The sequence below is a fragment of the Camellia sinensis genome, chromosome 7, assembly GCF_055761805.1.
Source record: "Camellia sinensis isolate YWXY chromosome 7, ASM5576180v1, whole genome shotgun sequence".
NCBI classification, from domain to species: domain Eukaryota; kingdom Viridiplantae; phylum Streptophyta; class Magnoliopsida; order Ericales; family Theaceae; genus Camellia; species Camellia sinensis.
In genome coordinates, this window is record NC_138967.1 from 32,740,369 (window position 1) to 32,746,140 (window position 5,772).

The 5,772-nt window shown below is 33.6% G+C and overlaps 1 long non-coding RNA gene across 1 annotated transcript; it reads right to left on the reverse strand.

Moving 5' to 3' along the window:
• Window positions 1–1,191: 1,191 nt before the first annotated feature.
• On the reverse strand, window positions 1,192–2,798 carry LOC145794624 (uncharacterized). The gene is made up of 3 exons (XR_014334548.1): window positions 2,282–2,798; window positions 2,157–2,204; window positions 1,192–1,384 (listed from the first exon to the last, which is right to left on the reverse strand). It is a non-coding gene; the product is annotated as an uncharacterized LOC145794624 (long non-coding RNA).
• Window positions 2,799–5,772: the final 2,974 nt, after the last annotated feature.

Below are 5,772 nucleotides of genomic sequence, written 5' to 3' on the forward strand. Positions count from 1 at the left end.
TGGCAACAAGTAACATGAATCTAGTATATCTAAACATCATAGTTACAAAAGTTACCTGGAGTTCAGGGATGGATATTTTCCATTTTTATCTGCAAAGAATTGGGACATCTATGGACAAAGTCAACCGCTTCAGATTTCAGAGATGCCTCAGAAGATCAGCTTCAGGTCATGTAGATCTAAATCTTTTGATTGGAGATCAAGTCCATCATCTCATTCGAATCAATCTCGCATAAATTTGAATCATGGATAAGATTTCAGCAACTACAAAGGACAGAATATGTCTGATCATGGTGGATTCAGAAATCTTCTGGGTCATAACAGATACCTGCCTCAAGCTTAGGTCTCTTAATATGTTCAGAAATTTAATCAGCAATTGAAGATTGACCAACAAATAAAGATGTGATTTCCCAAAGACAACAATTTAAAACCAGGAATTAAAAGTCATGATGTGCTGTTGTGTTGAAGAGAAGCTAGTTTCAAGAAAAAAAAGTCAAGTTAAGGTAAGAGTAATTAGACAAAGACAACTAGTTGAGTTTGCTTCCATGAATTTTATTTTCCTGGAGTTTCAATAAGCAATGCAACATCATACATAAGATTCAGAATTCAGATTCTTTTTGTTCTGCTCAGTAGTTCTCACATCTTAAATGGCCACTTAAAGAAAAGATTAAAAGCAAAGATTTTATTAAAGATTACAAATTTTCTATAAATAGCAAGTACTATCTATTATTTATTATCACACAATTTCTTTTGGGAAAAATATCTGGTTTTGCTCCATAAATTAGAAGAAAAATTCCTCCAAGGTTTTTCATTATTTATTTTTTATATAATCAACAATGATGTAATTTATGAAGGAAAAGGCTACACAAGTCAAACACTTTTCAGTGCTGCCAATCATATTTTGAATGAAGCCATTCACAATAACGCGTATGATCATGGGCTACCTTTGACATGCATCAGAATCACTTAAAATTGGTATATTACAATAAAAGTAGGTGTTGCCCCTGCTTTAAATGGAACATCATGTCAGGAAAATGATATACTCTCACCATAAAGGTTTTGGTTGCCCCCACTATTAATGGAACAAAGCCAATTCCTCAGTTATTTGTTTCATTACAACCATTACTAGTGAAAACACTAAATATCTATCTGATATTATGTAACATATGACACAAGAGAACCAAATTTGGGGAATCAAAATAATCATAAAGTGCTCTGAGGTTAAACATCTAGAAGATCTTAGTTTTAAATGACTCAAAACATGCTGACTATAATCAACTAACCCTCCAGTGGTTGCAGTAGCAGGCTGACCAGTAACATCATTCTTCTTGACATCAGCTAACACAACATTGATATCGTCATCCTCAAAAGCAAAATACACAGGATACTGTAACCAAATATAGCATCATCAAGATAGTTTCCATGATAAAATCACATTGAAATATAGAAAGTGAGAAGAAATTTGGGGATGTGAAACACCTTGATTAATGAGTAGGCCAATAAATTATAGGACATGACAGAAAGTCAAATGTCCTGGCCATTAAATGGGGTCTAAGAATCCTACAGAGCAATATAATATATATGTATCCCGAGTCCATTTGGGAGCCTGTAACAAACACTGCAGGTTACTTTGTTTAGAGTGTTTTGATAAAGTTTTTGCATACTACACAAACATAGCTTCAACAAGCTGAAAAAAATATGATTATTCAGAAGTATGTGGGAGGGATACTTTTAACTTCTACTTTCTGATTATCAGTTTTCAGCACAAAGAAGCTGCAACAAACAGGGCCTGATATCACTCACAGTATTAAAGCATTTGGTCAGAATGAAAGGAAACAAGTGTACTACTCAGATAATAAACAGGTTGGTAATTGAATCAGTCCATTTGATTTACATTGAATTTTAACTAACAAAAAAAAAAGAGAGTGATATTCTAAGCATAAAAAAAAATTTAGTCATCCAGGGCCCTTATTCTAGAATATCGTTGGGGCAACAATTACGTGCATATTCACTTAAATGCAATTAGGAAGAGAATGGACAAATTCACTGTTATGTAACCAGGAAGAGAATATACATATTCAACTACAATTAAAAGAATAAACGCCACATTAATCCTAATGAAACGGGCAAAAGTTGGGAAGTTAAAGATGCATTCTGACCTTAAGCAGCTTGTGAACGAATTGAATAGCATCACTTGGTCCAAAAACCTGACAGTTGTTAACAACATCAACTTTATAATAGTTTTAAAATGAAGGCAAAAGAGATAGTGGACAGATGATATAACCCCCACAGGCCATCACAGCCAAGAATGATGAAGTGGTCTCGCTCTGTAAGCTTCGATGGAGCTTCGAAATCGGTTCGATCTGGAGCTTCGATGGAGCTTCGAATATCTGAATCTTCGATGGAAATCACTGAATCTTCAACGGAGCTTCAAAATCGGTTGGATCTGGAGCTTCGAATATCTGAATCTTCGCTGGAAATCACTGAATCTTCAACGGAGCTTCGAAATCGGTTGGATCTGGAGCTTCGAAATTGCTTCGATGGAGCTTCGAATATCTGAATCTTCGCTGGAAATCACTGAATCTTCAACGGAGCTTCGAAATCGGTTCGATCTAGAGCTTCGATGGAGCTTCGAAATTGCTTCGATGGAGCTTAGAGAGGGTTGAGAGAGAGAGAGAGAGAGGGGGGGCTCAGATAAAATGATGTATGCGTATGGGTTGAGAGAGGGACAGATACAAAATAAGGATTGAGAAGGGGCGTGCGGTACACCGCATTCGGAGGCGTTTTTCAACGCCTCCTATTATAAAACGGCGCCGTTTTGGTTAAAAGAATATGCGGCGTTTATAAAACGCCGTTAAATGTTAATAACAGTGACGTTTAAAGAAACGTCGTTAAAAAAACGCCACCGTAACCCTTTTTTCCTGTGGTGAATCAAGGAGGATGGAATGAGGCAAAAATCAGTTTGATGCTACCTTCCAGCATTGCCACTATTGTCCTGAACACTTAGCTTCCTGCTAACTCTCTCTTGGATAGTCCTAATTGGAGAGGAACTCAATGTGGTGAATTCTCTATGGCCTCTGCCTATGATCTAATCATTGGTCCTCAAAGAGGTGAGGCAAATTGGGATTGAATCTGGAAATTGAGACTACCATAGAAACTTAAAAGTTTTATGTGGCTAGTCTTAGATGGAAAATTGTTAACTAACCAAATGAGGATGAAAAGGGGTTATGCCCTGATCCCATCTGTCCTCATTGTTGTGGGGTGGAAGATATACAACATCTGTTTAAAGGCTGTTACAAAGCTAAAGAAGTATGGTTGGTTTTGTGTGGAAGAAACAGGTATATAGATATGACCAGGCAGACTTGGGAATAGTGGCTTCTTTCAAACTCTAAAAATAAAAGTCACTTTAATGACCATGCCAATTGGTCCTCTGTGTTCATTGTGACATTATGGAAAATCTGGAAAAACAGAAACTCTTTTGTTTTCGATAATATCTCTCATAATTGTAATGACAGTATAAAATTCATTCTTGATTATTCAAGAGATATTGATTGGGCTTTTAAAGCTTCTATTGTTAATCCAAGGCCTGCATTTTAATTGATTCACTAGGTATTATCTCCTGCAGGCAAACTCAAACTTAATGTGGATGGCAGTGGAAGACTGGCAAGTGGAGGAGGATTTGGTGGAGTCTTCAGAGATGAAAGAGGTAGCTGGGCTTGTGGCTATTATGGTAAGATTGACAGTGGCACCAGTTTAGAGACAGAGCTGTGGGCTCTTTACAAAGGACTAACAGTGATACTTCAGAAAGTGATGCCTTGAGTGGTCATCGAAACTAATGCACAGCAGGTGGTGCAACTGATGGAAGAAGATGTAGCAGATAAATTTCTATTTAAAAGGTTGCTGGAAGATGCCAAGATCATCTTCAGGGGTTGTGAATACGCCATACAGCATGTATTCAAGGAAGGGAACCTCTGCGCCAATGCTTTGGTTAAACTTGGAGCTGCGTAACCTGAAGATATTCTGGTGGTGAATGATCCACCAGCTGAGATCCAAAGCTACCTGGTAGCTGATATGATAGGGCTCTCTAAAGAAATAACCTAGCTTTGTTTACTTTCTGCTATACCCAAAAAAAGAACATAGAATAATTCATCAAACCACCGCTCCTTACTCACCTCAACAAAATGGAATTGTTGAAAGGAAAAATAAGACTTTAAAAGAAATAATGAATGTCATGTTAATATGAATACTTTTTGCTAATTATATTCTTAATAAAGTACCTTGAAAGAAAGTGACACCTTATGAAATGTGGCATGAGAGAATACATTCTACAAATACTTAAAAGTGTGAGGGTGTTTGGTTAAAGTGGTTATTCATAATCCTAAAAAGACTAAGATAGATCTTAAAACTATTGATTACATTTTCATTGGTTATGCCAAGAATAGTAATGCATATCGGTTTTTGATTTATAAGTCAGCACATTCCAAAATGCATGTATATACTATTATTGAATCTCGGAATGCATCATTCTTTAAACATATATTTCCAAATAAGATCGAACAAGAGACTAGTACTAATAAAAGATCTTATAATACTATTACAAGTCATGATCAAGAACAAGATCAAGAAATAGATCAAAATAAGGAAGATGAACCTAGGCGTAGTAAACGTACTAAAACTTTTCGATTCAATTCAATTTAATTCGTTGTTGTCCTTCCTCTTGAACTTAGATCAATTCAATTCAAGTTAATTCAATGTTTCTATTGCTTTATTGAGTTTACAGTGGTGTTTAATATTTCACTGTGGTTTATATCCACATTACAATAGAATATATTATTTATGTGTAACAATATTAAAATAGTACAATGTAGCAAAAAAATAAAAATAAAAAATTATTGCAAAAATGTAGTATATATTGTGTTAAAATAACACTGTGGTACAAATAAATAAGATAAATTAAATATGAAGATAAAAATTATATTAATGAATTAACATATTTATGTATTTTAAAAATTAGACTTAAAATAAATTGAAACATTTTTAAAAAAATGGGATTGAAGAATGGTGATTGATAGGTGGATGAATAAAAAAAAAAAATAGCCTAAAGAATATTACGCGGGTACAATATTTGTGTTATTTCAGTAAAGTAAATATTAGACACAATTAGAATAGTTTGTAACAAATCTGTATAAAATGCACTTATACTATGCTAAAATATCACAAAAACAAAACCAAAAAAATAAAAATAAAATAACAAACAAACAAAACAAAACAAACAAAAACAACAAAAACAAAAACTAGGTTGGTAGAAATGCTCAAAGTCTTTGTTTAGAAAGAACTTAAGAATCCATAAAAGCAGATGATTCCATAGATTGAGAGATATAAAGTTAGATTAGTAGGTAAAGGATTCCTTCAACAAAGTATATTGATGGAGATTGAAATGTTCTCTTCAACTGCAACTTTTTGAGACAATAAAAAAATGAGTAATGATATATAAGTATGAAAATTTATATATAATGAAGTAGCATGTGTGCCTATTCATTTTAAATGAAAAAGTCAATTAAAATGATTTATATTTTTAAAATTTGATTATGATATCATTTTTGTGAATTTTTAAATATAAAATTTTTTATTTGCAAATCATTTCCGTAAAACAAAAAAAGTAGGCTAATGTAATGCCATTAGAAAAATGATGCATAAAATTTATGGGAAATTATACGTCAATGGAAATCAAAAAAATTATTTACAAAGGGCAAATTTTTTTATAAATATTTTTTC